Source organism: Psammomys obesus, unplaced genomic scaffold (genome assembly GCF_907164565.1).
Source record: "Psammomys obesus unplaced genomic scaffold, mPsaObe1.curated_primary_1811, whole genome shotgun sequence".
Taxonomy (NCBI): Eukaryota; Metazoa; Chordata; class Mammalia; order Rodentia; family Muridae; genus Psammomys; species Psammomys obesus.
Window position 1 is genome coordinate 9,236,693 of NW_026585987.1, and position 17,673 is coordinate 9,254,365.

General features: G+C 40.1%; 1 protein-coding gene across 2 annotated transcripts in view; it reads right to left on the reverse strand.

Moving 5' to 3' along the window:
* Positions 1-17,673, reverse strand: part of Dab2 (DAB adaptor protein 2) — a 53,869-nt gene that overhangs the window by 22,900 nt on the left and 13,296 nt on the right. The window lies entirely within an intron of this gene.

Sequence of the window (17,673 nt, forward strand, 5' to 3'; positions counted from 1 at the left end):
ACTATTATATACTTGTTTCATTTGTGGAGTCTAGATTTAAAGATGGTGAGTCTAGACTATACATATGTGACATATAGCATGCTTATATGGCACGAAAGCATGAGGAGGAAGAGCTAGAAGGGCAGAAGCGGGCAGGAGAAGTTTGGATGGGGGAAGATAGTGGGAGTAAATACGAACAAAGCACAATGATCTATACATATGAGACTGTCATAATAAAACACACTATTTCATATGCTATTTGAAAATTAGTAATATAAATAAATGAATTCCATTCTTTCCGTTGACATGCTAGTTAATCAGAGAATTTACTGGTGTCTTTTGTACAGTTCATTTAGTGTATTAATAAATGTCTTTATGCTATTATTCAGCACTAGCATCTTCAAAACAGTTGTTCCAAGACTCTTGTGACGCCTCCCTGTTAATTACATTAAAGAAAAAAACAGCCATTGCAAGCACACAGTGTTTCGAGTACACTGGTGTTTCTACAGAATGCCCAGAGGAGCTTAGAGGGCGCACATTCTAAAACTACAGACCAAAGGCAGCAAAGAGACACTGCTTGCTCTAGAATTTTACTTGAAAACCATCTCTAGGCTGGGACACTCCTTTACCACAGAAGCCTTCTTCATTCTGTACTGTGTGCCCCGTGTGTGGCAACACTGGGGACCAAACCTACCACATGGGAATGCATGCTGTTTTGTAGACATGAGAGATAAAAAATAAGCCTTGATTTTCTTTCTTGTTTAACTCTTAAAAATCCTCAAGAGCCCTGTATGATAGCACTAATTCATCTTCCCAAGGAAAACCAAGGCACAGAGTTTTCACTACCTGCCAAATGACAGAACTCAATTCTATCCCACACAGTATGGTTCAGTGTCAGATTTTCTTGACGTTCCATTGACAAATCCTATCTTAGGAGTCACATTCTGTAATGGCCCCTAAGTGTATGTCTAGGATGTAGTCTTTGCAATGAAATGGCATTGTGATGGATTTAAGAAGGGATCTGAATCCAATGACACATGCTTTTATTTTTAAAAGGTAGCGAGATGTTTGAGGGACAGAAACTCACATGCAGATATGAATATGGATCCAAAAGAAGGCTTGATGTGATGTGTCAGTCAGTCAAGGAAAGCCACGGGACAACTAATATCGACCTGAAGCATGGACATAGCGTGGGTTCTACTTCACAGCTTCCACAAGACACCAAATATGTCACGTCCTGATTTTGGACTTCCTACCTTCAGAAGGACCGTGGTAATAATTTTCTCTTGCATTAAGCCACTTGGCCATTTGTAGTGGTTTGATATAGCATGCCTGAGTAGTGCATATGCCACCTATATTTTGTGTGACTTCATTGGCTTCTGTGCTTCTTGGTGACATAATAAATGCTTCTCTTAGCCAAGGAAGGCCACACTAGGATTTATGACAAAGCAAGCAGATGCTTGCCGGTAGTAACAGTATAGGGCGTGTAAGGAGACCCACTGATGTTCATTCTCCATGTTCCCATTCTTTCCAACAAGTCCCCAAACCTGCTCAGACATCATCCGAAAATAAAGAAAATACTTTGGGGAAACTTGGTCATCATATGATTATTTTTTGGGGATTTGTTGAAGAAAAAACTTGTAAAACTAAAAGATTGCTACTATGTGTCTTTTCCCATTTTCCTCAAAGGACTGTTGATATCAACTCTCCTCTCCCAGTCACTTTGCTGATGGTCTCCTGCACATCCAATTATCCAATTACTTTTCTTTCGAGCCACTTGAGCAGTCCTACCGTACTCAATACGAATCTAATGCCTTTCTTGAGGCTCTGCATCCCAGCTTGTGTTCACCGAATTAGATTGCCACAGGGTTTCTTTTTAATGATAAATTTTCTCTAAATTAATCTGTGGATGCTCCCCCACCCCTGAATTTAGGCAAAGACTTGCTATTTTCATATTTCCTATGTAATGCTCTTGAATGTTTTACTCCTGATTATCTTCACCTGCTGCTCTTTTCACACCTGGACGCAAGCCCCAAGTTCACTGTTTCTTTGTGAAAAGCCTTTGGTTTTCCCTCCTTACATCTTCCCATTTGCTGAGGCGCCTCTGGTCCTACATTCTGTTCTCTTCCATTGTTCTGCTTTTCCCCTTAGATAGTAGGTAAGACAAGTTCTTCTCTGAAGCTCTCTCCTCTCTTCTTGTTCTTGTTCTTCTTCTTCTTCCTCCTCCTTCTTTTTCTGAGACCTCCTTCTTCTCTGTGTAGCCTTGGCTGACCTGGAATCACTTTGTAGGCCACACTGGCCTCAAACTCAGAGATCCACCTGCCTCTGCCTCCTTGAGTGCTGGGATTACAAGCGTGCGCCACCACACCCCAGCTTCTCCTTTCCCTTCTAAATGCGCCTGCTCATCACATGGGCTCACACAGATCTACTTCATGCTTGCATCCTCAGGACCTGTCTTCTCGAAAGGAGAAGATTTGTTTGGCATGTGGGAGTCATTCATACGGATAGTAGCCTGGGCTATTGAAGCAGTGTAAATTTTCTTCCTTGTTTATCATGTGTGTGAATTTGTGTGTATTACCAATTTCTAACTTCTCACAACTCTGTACTTTCCCTATAGTATATGTGATTTTTTTTTGTTTGTTTGTTTGTTTCAGAAATGTAATGAGAAATTTTTTCTATGCGGTGCTGTGACTAAATTCTAGAGGGGAGTTAGTGTAGCTCAAAGGCACAAACTATCTTCCAGGAATAGATGTTGTGCCTATTTGGACTTCAGAGCTTTCCATGGTGTGGTGAGGTGGGAACCTCTTCTTGTATGAAGAGTAGATTCATCTTGCAGGATGGTAACACCTTTTCTACTGCAGTTAAAACACATGTAGAAACAAACATCCGTGTGGATGGTGACTGGATAAAGGGGTAGCCTGTACCAGTTATTAAAGTGTGTCAGCTTGAAAACCTCCCTCTTCCATCCAATTTTGCAGCGTGTGGCCCACGTCTCTGCAAACACTTCTGCTTTGCCAACTGGTTGCACATGAGCTCAGCCAATTGGAGATGCCAGCAGGAGATTGCCAAGCTGAGAAAAGAACCAAAGCTAGTATCTCTCCCCTCTTGGACTTGCACATGTAGCTTCATCATGTTCCTATCGGATGCACCAGCGTCAGCCATCACTGTCCTCTTCAGCTTCGGGGTCTCAAGTACTCAGAGCACAAGCTTCAGCACGAGATCAGCATCCTCCCTTCTCAGAAGTCTGAGTGCCCCCAAACTCATAAGATCATGTCTGCTTGTGTTCTAGTCATCCCTAGGGTACATCAGTTTTCTGCAGTTTGCTTATTCGATGAGATTTGGTGTGTCCTGCCTTTATCATCTCAATTATCCAGAAAACAACTTTATAACTAGCTTATACTTATCATTAAGTTCTCTTAACATCACTGATGTGGTTTGGACTCCAACTAATACTATGGACACACTAATTTTTCTTGATTTTATGGCTGAAGAACTATGATTTCAGGATATCTTAAATGTGACAAAGAGTTTAAATACCCACACTTATACACTTAAAACAAAACAAAACAAAAAAACTGTATTATTTGGAGTTTGGGGACTGTATATCTGTATTGTAATGTGTATATCTGTCTTTAATATGCTTTTAATTCCTAGTCCAAGTACATGGGTCTTAAGAATGTTCCCCAGAATAGAATGCATTTTATTCTGCTTTGGGGAGGCACCTAGCACACCTGTGGGTGCCTCTTCAAATCTCCTTTGCTCAGGCCAGTGTGACACTGAGTTCAATCATGCTCATGTGGACAGCAGAGGTACAAGATCCAAACTAGGTGGATTTTATGACTGAGAAAGTATCATGGACATTAGAACTTATTGTCCATTCCAGAAGCTTACTATCACATCCAACAGAATATTGTATCTGACAGGAAAAGACTTAGCTAGCTAACCTACATATTTTTTTAAAAGACTAAGGTTATCAATTTAGCAATTTTGACACCAAAAATGCAATATTTTAAAGGAATCTGAGAAGTGTCTTAAAGCACTCTGGTGCACATCCAGAGGAAAGGGTGGTGACATGGCATGTGGGTTTAGTCATAACATACAAGACAGGCCAGGGTATAACTCAGGACCACTAACCACATCAAGTGTCGGCTTCCTGAGTCAGATTAGAAAGGGCTGAGGTGACTAGAAATACCTGGCCATGTGTTTTTATAAACAACTTTTTTTTTCTCTTCAGACAACCATTTTGTGGGGAGGAGACGTGGAGGATTGAACCCGCACATGCCAGGAAAGTGCTGCGCTCATATTTCATGCCTGCTTTCTTGTCTTTTTACTATAGTATTTGAGTCAAAGTCTCACTAAGTTGCTTCAGCTGGCTTTAAGCACACTGTGGGCTTTGAAATGGTCACCTTCCTACCTCAGCGTTCCAAGTATTGAGTTACAGGCTTATGCCACCAAGTTTAAATAAGGCAGAATTTGATGACACTGCTATTGTTCTAAAGGTATTGGGCTTACTTTGATTGTATATCATTTAGAGATAGTTACAGTAACCAAAGGGAAAAATAGGGAAGAAATACTTTATTATAAATTTCTGAAAAAAAAATGGATGTGTATATTGAATTACATATATAGTCTTTCATTTACACCGTGATTCTATGGCTCTTGTGATCAAGGAAGGAAGAAATTACCTAGGAGCCACATAATGGTCAGTAAAAGACAAGGATTACAGATGAAATCTCAAAGATATATACCAGGGTCATGTACAGAGTTATTTTGTCTAGTTTTCTAGAACAGGATGTTTTCTTCATTAAAAGATTTAAAAGAAAAGTAAGATCATATATTTGGAAAAAATTTGAAGAATCTGAAGTTAGCCTATACCCTGGGGTCCTTAAGGAATCATGTAAAACAGAAAACAGTAGGAATGAAACTTTGCTGAGCCAATAAGATTAGCTTCCACTTGAGTGAAGACATCTAAGTTGGATTTTGGACTTCAAACAAATCTCTCTGAAGGAACGTGGAAATGGCCTCCTTGCATACACTGCAGTCAGATGATTTTGGAGCTTGCAACATCATTCTTGGTTTCTGAGAAGCTCTAAGAGGTGTACAACGGAAGGATGCATGAGTCATCTTTGAATGACTATGTCGCTTGCACTAATACAAGTCAGCTATAGTTTGTTTTGTCCTTAAAGTGACTCACAGAATTTTGCAACCTGGAAAAGCCAGCATAGTGGCAATAGTTAGCCTAGGCTTTATAAGGGCAAAAACATCCAGCTGGCACCTTCTTAGAGTTGACTGCCCTTCCTTCCAGTCAGCAGGACTTTTACTGGTGCCTCAATGGTACTCCTTAATTATTACTAGGTTTTAACGCGACAGTATGACAGTTTTACAGGTCTTCTGATCTGCGCCTCTACCCGACCTTCTTACTCTAATTATACAGAACAGGCAGGACTTTTTTTTTTTTTTTAAAGTCACAATGCTAAAATAACTTTGAGTGAAGGACTTGACAATAGCCCCATCCCACACATAGTAAAGAATCTTATTTCAAAGTTCAGGGTAATATGGTATAAATACCTAATATATTCAACATTCCATATTCAAATGTTCTATATCTATTAGTTCAAAATATGCTGATCAAAAATACATAAAAGGGCAGAATGCACGGAATTTTATGAAAGAAGGGGGAGATAGAAAGACCTGAAGGGGACAGGAGCTCCAAATGGAGACTAACAGAGCCAAAAATACCAAGCCCTGGGGGTCCTGAAGAGAATGATACCCCAACCAAGGAAAATGCATGGTGAGGACTTAAAACCCCAGCTCAGATGTAGCTCATAGACTCAGTCTCTAAGTGGGGTCCCTAGTAAGGGGAGTGGGACTTTCTCTGGCATGAATTCAGGGTCAGGTTCTCTGATCACCACCCCCTTGGCGGGGGGAGGTGCAGCCTTTCCAGGCCACAGAGGAAGACAATGCAACCAATTCTGATGAGACCTAATAGGCTAGGGTCAGATAGAAGGGGAGAAGGACTTCCCTTATTAGTGGAAGAGGAGAGGGGCATAGGGAAAAAAGAAGGAGGGAAAGTGAGATTGAGAAGAGACAAGGGAGGGGGCCATAGCCAGGATACAAATTGAATAAATTGTAATAAATGATAATAATAAAAAATCTTAAAACCAAAAATCCTTATCTGTACTGAAAATGTACAGATATTTAAAATTTTATTTCCTAAATAAAACTGTATAAAAACTATTTTCCTAGCAGTTACATTATATTAGGTATTATAAAAGTCTAGAGATGATTTGATATAAACTAGAGACATATACTAGATAATTTCAAATAAACCATGTACCTATGTACATGGTTTTGAACATCAGAGGTGTTTGCGATTGTGCGGGAGAGGAGGGATCCTGGAATCAAGCCTCTGTGGACACAGGGGAATGTCTATAAACCAAGATATTAAACCTTTACCCTGAAAACTGTATAAAAAGTGACTCTATTTTGGGAACAATAAATGCACTCTTCAACACAAAACATAACCATGATAAGCTGTTGGGTTCAAAAGTGAATTTGGTTCCCTCCTTGTAACGATTTGTCATCTGCTGTTCTCAAATCCCACCAACCTTTAACCTCTATTTTCAAAATTTGAAATCCCAAGGGCTTTTAACATATCAGTTACAATCTTCACAGAGAGGGCCACGAAGTGGACATGGTGAAGGGAATTAAGGAGACTTAAGAAGAGAGCAGAATGAACATTTTTGCCTCCAGGACTCTGTGCTGCACAGGGAATGCATTTCCTTGTCCATGATCACAGGTACCTCTTCCAGCTGGGATGTGTAGCAGGACATGTGAAATGCTACCCTGTAAGACAGACCTCAGGACCAACAGGCAGCAAATACCTTCTCCACTGTCTTTGAAGTAGCCTCTGAGGAAACACACCGAGATGCACCACTCATGTCTCACACTTGTTGAGTGATCTCCTTCCCTAACTACTTCCGTCCTTATGATCTAACAGGACAGTCTATTCTGCAAATGCAAACGGAGCAGACAAGCGAGCTTTCGTGGATCACAAAGATGGCTCAGGGAAAGGCGGTTATTCAGAAAACCTGGTGACCTAAATCCAATTCCTGGAACCCATGTAAAAGTGGAAGGACAAAAATGACTCCATGGAGATGGTCTGTGACTGACACACGCTATTTGGCACACATGCAACTAGCAAACCACACCTACACACACACACACACACGCACGCACACACACACACACACACACACTACACCACACTGATAAAAAAATAGGGTTACCAAAAGACTGTTGCATCTTCTTGACTTGGGTAATTATACTATGCTAATGTATAATTAACTCAAAAGAGTCCTGGGAAGATGTTCTTGTAAATATTGACTGCTGTAGAGTCCTCACACCTGTGTAATATACAAGTTAGGCATTTCTGTGCAGGTTATGCATTTATAGTGAGCATGCGCCTTGGGAGTTGATGCAAGACCAAGTCAAAATATAAAGCCCTGAACTAAGAAACTGCTTTCTATACTTAGAAGCAAGTCAAACTAAAGATAAGAGTGACCCAGACAATCAACTTTGGGCAGAGGAGAGAAAGAATATCAGTTCAGAGTTTGACACTGAAAGGCTCATCTATGTGGGGATCTTTTTTTTTTTTTAACTGAAGCAGGAGGATTGCTGTGAGTTTAAGATCATCCTGGGCTCTATAGTGAATGCCAGACCAGCCAGAAGTATAGAGGAGTCTATAAAAACTAGTAAATGAAATCAAGACAACAAGCCAGTGTTTAACAAATGCAGTGATGGTTAAGCTGCCACCCAGTGTCCAGTGGGCTGTGTTGTTCACTATGGCATGGTAGCAAACACAGCTTTTCCATAGCAGGTGCTCCAGCGGTTAGCAACCTGAAACATGGAGGGACACTCTCTAGTTAGTGACACAGGTGAAAAGGTGAAAGGTGTGCCAAAGTGCCAGGCGACCATCTCCTGCCTCACTCTGGGTGAAGAGCCTACAAATGTATGTTCTCATGGGACACAGGGCCAGGAATTATTCTGAGTTACTTCCACCTAGCAAAGACGATGTAACAATTAAAAGCCGCTGGCATACGGCTAGTACAAGGAAAAATCTAGTTTCCAGAATGAGACACTATTGGACTATTCTTAGGGAGTATATGTGTCTGTTTCTAAACTTTTTTTTTTTTTAAAGCAGATTGTGTAAAGCTCATTACATGGAAGCTCTACCAAGAAAATCCTCTGGGACCAGGGGTGTAATATATCTGAGCCAGAGGGTGCTGCTAACATGAAAGTCCTCAGGGTCCATCCCCTGTACCACAACCAAACCCATCCCAACCCAATCAAAACAAAACAAAACAATTGGGTTAGTAAGCACAGCAAGAAAATCAAACAAACAAAACCCAAGAAAAACAATTTAGCTGAGTGTTTTACAATCTTCTCTGAACCAAAACAGAAAAAGAGTTTAAGGGTTTTGTACCATCTCATTCTACATGTCACTGAATTCTCTCCCACCTCCAGCCCAAGTAGCAGAATTCATATTTGGTCAAACTGGCCTTTGGATCTAGCTGTTTTGGCTACGTCGGAGACACAGCTCACCGATCAAAGACTTTAAATTTAGTTCTTAGTTCAGTACATTCTCTACTGTGTAATACATTGGCCTTTCTTCTTCTCCTTCTTCTTCTTCTTCTTCTTCTTCTTCTTCTTCTTCTTCTTCTTCTTCTTCTTCTTCTTCTTCTTCTTCTTCTTCTTTTTCTCCTTCTCCTTCTCCTTCTTCTTCTTCTCACTCTCTCTTTCTCTCTCAGCATGATAAGCTCAAGTTTTGAAATTTGTAACTTTTAATATTTTTGACTAATTTTGACCTTTCCTGATTTTGTGCCCAGCCCCCAACTCTTTTATTTTAAAAACAATTTTGTATTAGCAAAATCTCCCTTCGGAGCCAGAGGAAGTGATCAGCATAACTGGTGTTTGTGGGGGTTAACTTTTAAAGGAGCTTCGTGTGCCCTTATTAAGGCCCAATTCTGTAGATTAGCCATGACACCCAACACACAAGGATCAAGGATCATCTGAAATGTATTCACAGCTTAGACCAAAGTCTCACGTTGATGGTTAGTTTTCAGCTGTATTTTTACTCAGTTGTTTCAGTACACTGATGGTTGTCTGTACACTCAACCTTTTATCTGCATTAGCATGGAAAAACCAGAACAAGCAGTTTTGCTAACCACAGACTGCTCCAGTCCCTTGGGAAACCTGGATACAGTTAATATGCCTATCTGAATAAAACCAAGCAAGGAGATCTGCTTCACGTACTGAGATTCTGAGAAAGAGGATAGTGGGGGATTATCCTCTGGTTTTCAGCTCATGCGGAATGGGAATGTTTTCAGTATGGACATGAGGCTTAAGGTGGATGTTAGTACAGCCGTGGTCAGATGAGGTGGCCCCGCCTGTAGTTTGGCACTTGGCCAAATGAGCTGGATCACTTTGAGGTTGAAGCCAACCTGAGCTATATATAGTGAGACCTTGTCTCTAAAACACAAAATGAAAACAAAACAAAACAAACCCAGAAAGCCCAACATGCTTACATGCATGTTAGCTTCAGAATCCTGACCAATCATTGTGGGAGAAGCGATGTGCTGCCACTCCCAAGTATGACCTCCTGTAGCTTAGGTGAAACAGGAAAACCGGAATCCAGCCCTGTCCTGTAATTCAATTCTACAAGGAGAAGGAAGTGGCATTGAAATTTTGCCTTATGGGAATCAAAGTGCTTCAAAAATCATCTTTGCCTTTGTTTCACGTTGTTAGCACTGATTGTTTGGGCTTAGTTCTATCATGGTTTCCCTACACCCAGGCTGTGGGCAGCGCGCCTTGCTTCAAGTGAGAGCGTAGTGGGGCTCTATCCAGTGTACAGAGCTGTACAGAGTCAGCAGTACAGAGCTCTGCATTGGGGTTATTTGACACAGATTTCCTTAACAATGCAGTGTCTGTTTCACGCATGCTTTTGTCCCCCTTTGCACTCTATATCAAGAGCTATGCGGGAGGAGAGGTCAGCAAGGTTCCCACTGTAACTTGGAGCTCAAGGGCATTGTACTGAGATGGATCTTAAGCTACATCATTCCTTAGTACTTCTTGTCTTCCATTTAGATATATGCAGACTCACTCATGGGACAAGCCTTGAGTGACTCCTTCAAATTCTGAGGTAAGGCTCATAGGAAAGAATTTTATGATTCTGGGAGAAAGGAGAACACGGCTTTCTGGGGAGGCAGAGGCTTGACACAGTCTGCTCTTCCTTGCATATTTTGAACTTTGCAGCTCAAAGGTGCGTGGGAACTTGAAGAGCAAGTTTGTACCTTGAGCCAAAGCACTTCTGGGAAGAGGCCAATGAATTAAAGTAGTCTGACTCAGGTGGTGGATAGGGAAGGAAGAGTTCCTTTGGGGTAGATGATGAACAGTGAAGAGCTGGCTTAAATGCCAGGCTTCTCTCTAAGTCCAGTGACAAGAGACCTTAGTCCTTTGGGCCTCTGATATAGTCGTTAATCAGCAAGAAGCACATTGGGAATGCTTTTTGACTGGAAAGCCAATGGGAATGTCTCAGAATGTCCCTGAGTCCTTGTTCCACCTGCCGTGAAGTTGTTGCAAGACCAGCAAAATAGCATATCTATCTCTGTCACTTGAAAAGTTTCTTCAGGGAATAAAAACTTAGCCAAGGAACTTGCAGTTGGTAGCTGCGGTGGGATTCAAAACTCCGTGCTATTGTGACTTTGGTAGAAGTGAGCACTAACCAGATTTAAAAAAGTGAAATCATGTGTTGGACATGGTGGCGCAGACCATAAGTCCCAGCACTTGGGAGATGGAGGCAGGTGGATCTACAAAGGGTTGAGGCTAACCTGGTCTACAAAGTGGGTTCCAAGACAGACAGGTTACACAGAGAAACCCTATGTCAAAAACAAAACAGAAGAAAAGAAAAAGAAAACAAACAAAACAACACACACACACACACACACACACACACACACACATACATAAGCCCCGAAAAATTAGGATACAGGAGTTAAATAATTCAACTTTAAAAATATTGTCACAGAACAGTTTTGTGATGCATGCTGAGAGTTGTTTTGTGTGTTTGTGTGTGTGTGTGTGTGTGTGTGTGTGTGTGTGTGTGAAGCCAGCCTGGGCTACATAGCAAAACTCTATTTTACCAGGTAAAACTACAACGCGAACAGCAGCAACAACTTGAACAGAAAAACTCCATCTTGTATTATCAGACAGTGAGTGATACTCTCTTTCTTTCTGTGTCTTCCTCATCCTAAATCCTGGCAGAAAATTTTCTAAAGAATGAACAACTTACATGAAGAATTTTAATATTTTTCTACTTTAAAAAATATAACTGCTGACATACACATATCTGGAATCTATCACAGGGTATTTGGGCAGTCGTTTGAATAGAAGTCTCATGGATCAGATACAAAACCACAGTGAACACATAACACACGTGGCATTTGGCATCTAACTGTAACAAGGATATTGTGCTTGAGCTTTGCAAGACTTCTCTTTGCAACAAAGACTACTATAGAAAACCACAACCAATCAAAATGCAGAGTTGTGGAGCCCAGTTCCATCAGATGTATCTACAAAACACCCCACATGTAAAGCTCAGGAGACGCTGGGAGGGGGCAGAAAGATTGTTAAGGAGTGAAAAATCAGGAAGAGTGTGCCTTCTAGTAACGTCAGAAGCTATACCCGTAAAGTCTCACCAACATGACAGTCCAAACTTGAGCTGCACAAGGAGTATACCAATAAGCATGCCAAACTGCAGGGGGTTGGAGTAAGGGGTGCCCAGGAGGCCTCAATTCTACACGCAGAACTACGGGCAAGCAAGTAAAGCTGGGAGTTGGAGAAGTGGTCTTCCACAGCTAAGAGCACACCATTTGTTCTCCTGTGCCAAATGGTCAGCCCTGAAAACATACATATTAAATAGCACTATGTGGATTCAACAGGTTATATTTAGGAATATACATGTATTTACAAATACGTGTATGGATGCAATAAGCATTGGTGAAAAGAGAGACCATAAATTTGAAGGAGAGTGAACAGAGTATATAGGAGGAATGAAGAGAAATTAAATTACAATCTCAAAAATTAAAAACAAAAACAAAACTGAAGAGTCAAATGAGGAAAAAGACTCACCCACACAACCATTGGATTTCTGGGAATAAATAAGAGTATTCGTTTTTGTTTTTGTTTTTTGTTTTTTTTTTTAATGATCCTCTCACTACCTTTCTAAGCTGGGTGAGAAGCATCTACCAAAGCTCATCTTCCTAGCCCTCAGCTAGTTTTTAAATAAAATCATATTAAAGAACTTAGCAGTTTGTTTTCAAGGCTATCCTGGACTTAACTGTCTGTTCGCACTTGAAAATAGCTCCAAAGGAGGTGCTGTCCTTCTGTGTAGACCTAACGACACAATACTCAACTCTCTGGAAGTTCTCCTAGGATGAATGTGTACACAATCCTAGCAAACACATTTCACTCTTTATTCAAGTACCATTAGTCACCTTGGAACTCTGTACGATGGTATGAATTAAAGAAAGCATGATGCTTAGAAGGTCTGTGTTTGCAATTTTAGGTTATAAATGCTGAGCCACACACAACAGCAGAATTACATTATGATCTTATAACCACACTAGGGTGCTTTAAAAGAGGAAAGTAAATTATAAGCTTTTCCTCTTCCACAAACTAGTGCAGAAAGATACTCCGTGATATTTGGTTTCTTTCTGGCTGAATGCTATAAATCCCAACGAGATTTCCCTTCCCAGGCAGAGTCCCACATTCACATAATCCAGAAAGCCAATGCTTCAGTGTGGCTCCACCTTTCTGCAACTCAGGTTTCAGACACATGCTGGGTTTTTAAGAGTTTGAAGGAAGAAGGATCCAGCTGCCTTGTCACATCAGTGCAGAACCCTCAGACTGGGATGTGTGCAAAAATCGTTTATAATCCGTGGAACTAACTCATGTGCCTGCTACATTTCTATGTCTAGACCAGCCTTCTGGAAGAAGGCAGCAGTAAGCTTCCATAGATTCAGGCCATGACTGTTAAGTGCTGTCATTCTGACAAGCTGTCTCTCAATTCTAGGTGGCCTTTCTGGTAGAATGCGCCCTTTGTTTTGGTGCTCAGTCTACCCTTACGGCTGGCAATAACCTACCATGAGAAACTTACTGGCCCGCATTTCCTTGTTTGATATAATCTATTCTAGCTGGGTAATGCCTTGCCAACAAGGCATCAAGCTTCATTTCCAAGAGTAGTGGTGATTGTGCTAACTTTAATGGCTAATAATGCTAACTTCAATGGCTAATATTTTTTTTTAAATATTAATCTGCTGTTTCCTGACATCTCCTGTGCTCAGAATATTAAATATTACTTTAATGAAGGTTCCTAATGATTCAGATAATGTTTTGAGCAGGTTTTGTTGCTTTTAAATAAGATGAAACACAAAAGAGGTCATTAAAAAAAATCTAGGAGCTGGGCATGTTGGTGTATACCTTTAGTTCCAGCTTCTCTGGGGCCAAGGCAAGGGGATTATTTGAGCCCAAAAGATGGAGATCAGCTTGGGCAGCAAAGAGATTTCATATCAACAAAACAAAGCAAAGCAAAATTAACAAGAGACTTTGTTTTCTGAGTGTTAGGTTTATAGAGGGAGCAGGGACCTGAGAACCTATTATTTTATATTATTATATTAATACTAGAGTCTTAGCATACTGAAGGTTAGAAAGCTTCTGCAGTAGTATGTAAAAAGCCAGGAGAACTCTTCTTGAAAAAATAAGAATGTGTAGGCTCATTTGATACAGCATGACTCCTGGCCAAATTAGGCAGGTCACTAGATAAGAAATGCCTGGTAATATAAAGTTCTGGTATAGAAACTTGCTTCTTGAAGTAATATACTAAGCTTACCCCTGTCTCAAAATTTTGAAGTGTATGATCCAAAAAATGTCCTGAAATCGCTAATCTAATTGCCTTCAAACTGCACTTATAGTTATTTAAAACAAAACAAAAAGATTGCTGCAGATTGAGTACAAGATAAACTACAAGATATATAAACACAATTGCCAAGTGTGGAAAGATAATTCAAGGGACCTTAGGCAGGACTGGTTTCAGGACAGAGCCATACCTGTGATGTCCTAATCATTAAAACAACATGCATTATCTAAATAGACTTCAGGGATTCAGTTTCTATGTCATCTTAAACAAATTGGTTGCATAATCTCAACAAGAAAGAGAAAAATGGATGGAGGTGTTTCAGAGAACTAAGACTTCCCACGAAATGAAGACAGAGCTCACTGGCTTTCCTTTCTGATTCTAACTTTCTAAGAACCTTAAGAATTACCTTATTCTGTACAGGTTTTGAAAAGTTTCTTCCAGAGTTCAAAAATAGACTTAAGTATGTATATATATTATATGTCTTCTAACAGTATAATTATTCCAGGGCTAAAGAGAGAAGAGAATTTTTTTTTCAATCAGTTGTACAAAAACAATTTATCTGCTGGGTATTGGGGCATACGCCTTTCTTTAATCCCAGCACTTGGAAGACAGAGACAGGCAAATCTCTGAGCTCCAGGCCAGCCAGGTTCACAGTGAGACTCCTTTAAACAAAATAAGACAAACAAAATAACCAAATCAACAATAGAATACACACACACACACACACACACATGCACACACACACGTGATATCCTAGTTATATCACTAGACAACAGTTCAGCAGCTGAAATATCAAAATATTAATTTATTTGCTGTGGGTTTGTTTGTTTGTTGCTTTTAAAGGAAGATTCCTTGAAAAGATATTAACCAAATATCATTAAAGATACTAGAAAATTTAGAATATATGATCCAAAAATGTCCTGAAATAGTTAACCTAAGTGTCTTCAAATTGTGCTTATGGCTATTTAAAAACAAAAAAAGCGAAACAAAATAATAAACTGCTGCAGATTGAGTATGAGATGAAATACAAGGTGGAATATAAGCACAATGTGATTTCTTTTCCTCCCTGGTCATCTAGATAGCATCCTACAGATTGATGTGTCTAGTGTAGACAAGGCTAGCCTGTAACTTGCCAGAGACTTACCTACCTGCCTCCCAAGTGCAGGGCTTAAAGGTGTGTGCCACCCCACCTGGCATGATTGGTGTCTTAGCTTTGCTGATATAAAGAAATACCCACAAAACACGCGGTTTCTCATAAACCTTATACTGCTGCCTGCTAGATCCTCCAGCATCAGGAGACGGAATTCCCTAAGTGCTTAACACAATTGAAAATTAAACGTGTATATTAAATCTGTCATTTTCTACACTTATGCTTGTGCTGTTTGAAAATGTACTAATCAAAGTCATGATCAACTGCAGGGTCTCAAAGTCTTAGCCCTAACAGGGGAGGGGAAACAAAACCCTACAAAATGTGTAACATTTTCTAGTTACTAAGAATTAACTAGAAACTGTGTTGCATATTTTTCCTTTTATATTAAGCTGTTGTCTATAAACTTTTCTAGCATTCAAATCTTTTAAATGTGAAAGCCTGTCTTTAAGGCAAGAGAATAGTCAAAAACCTGACACAAACAGGGCTTGATGGCACACCCTTTAATCCTAGCACGGGGACACACTGTGAGGATCACTGTGACACCAGCCTTGTCTATATAATGAATTCCAGGACAGCTTGGGCAGCACAAATGAACACACACACACACACACACACACACGACTTAGCCCTGAGTGCCTGTCTACAAGAAGCAGAAAGGACGGGGTAATTTTTTTCTCTGGGCTGTTGAACAGTCACTATTCTGACCTGGTTTGTTACCTTCTTAGGATACTAGGGACTAACCCTCGGGGCTGGGGTAGGAGGGTCGGGGTCCTACTTAGTATATTGTTCCAGCACAAGATGAATTGATAAGAATGGTTCTTTATTGAAGGTACTTTGGTGGGCTTCAGCTGAGGACTGTTGGCCATTGATGATCTAGATATCTCTACTTACGGTGAACTAAAAAGGCTTCTGGTTAAAGCACACAGGAACACCAACTTCAGTGAGTCACTTTTAATAAACGTTTCCTTGGTTAGTAAAAACTGCAGTGTTTTAAACAAATGTTCATTAGTTTGCATGCTCTTTCAGAGCACTCTCCTCTGCTCTTTGAGTTTCCAATGACCTGTTGCAAGATTCTGTACCTGTTAAGCAAATGACATCTCCACATTTGCCAGAAACATGGGGGTGAGGTGGAATCATGGATTAGACTGGGGTTCCATTTGTAGCCTTTCTTCATGGTCCCTATTAAGCTCATCAATTTAAAGTAATGAGTTGGTTTTGCAAGCATTAGGTAAAGTCTCTCCATGGTAGCAACTGATTTGACTCATATTTTGTACGTACTTTTAGTATCAAAGAATGCAGTTCCATGATTTGTTTCCTTAGCTGAACTCTATAGCCCTATTCAAAGAGAAGTCTTTTTTGAAAGCCACTATTAAGTCCCTAATCCAATCTTTATTAAAAAGGCTCAAAGTTGTAGACAAGGGAGTTAAGGCATCCTCAAAGGTTAGGATAGAACTCTTCCAAACTCGATATAGACTTTGAGGGCAATCTGAAATTTGGTGAATGTTTACAGTCTCTTTGTTAGCTAATAATGTCTTCCCTAAGCAACCTTTTGTAGAAACAGGCCGAAAATTAGGTCTACCAGGAAAATAAAATTGATGGGGAAAGCTGACTTGCAGGAATTAAGCATCCTTGTTTCTGATGCTTTGGAGCAATGTGGTCAATGAAAAAGATTAAACCCCTTCCTTCCTTCCTTCCTTCCTTCCTTCCTTCCTTCCTTCCTTCCTTCCTTCCTTTCTTTCTCTTCTCTTTTTTAAAAGCTGGTGCAATTTGCACAGGCCAGAAAATCTATTTGGGAAAGAAGAACTTTTAGCAAGAAATAAAGAGTATTTATATCAGCTGAGCAAGGATATAGGACTGATGCTCATGATGCCAGAAGAAAGGTTGAGAGTCAGGTCAAGCCGGATTATGGCTAGCTTACTGCACTCTTTTTTGTCTAGACAGTACTGGGGAGACTTTGAGGCTGAGTGACGGCATCGAGGTTGGGGTAGTGACAAATCTGAGTTCATGCAAAAAGTCATCAAAGAGTCAGATAGCTTTGTAGTATGATAGCTGCATGGACTTGCCACTTTGAGTGATTCAATGCTGCCAGTTTCTTTTATTTAAATACTTGACTAATCTTCTGGAAACAAAGCTTTTTACTCAAAAAGGTTAAGGTCTAATAATCTCAAATGTCAGATTCAAGGTTATCCCTTCTAGACGGGCAATGATGCCAGTGACCCTTAGACTTCAAATAAACTGTGCCTAAATGTGGCTTTTATGAAAGTCAAAGGCTATTATATATTACACCCTTTATTCTGTGATCCATCTTATCTTTAAAAAGAAGTCCCCTTAATGCCTAATTTTATCAGTGAAATGACATTTTGAAGTGTCAACTTAAAAAACAAAACAAGGACATCTTTTGTCAGAGGCAGCTATTGATCGAAATAACCATGGTCACTGTGAGTTATTTGAAATGGTATCATGTTTTCCCATTTAACATTTCTTATCTAAACATTGAAAATCTAGAAACATCACTACTAAGAAAACGATGGTAAGGAAGGGTAGGCAATTTCTAATTCTTTTATAATTA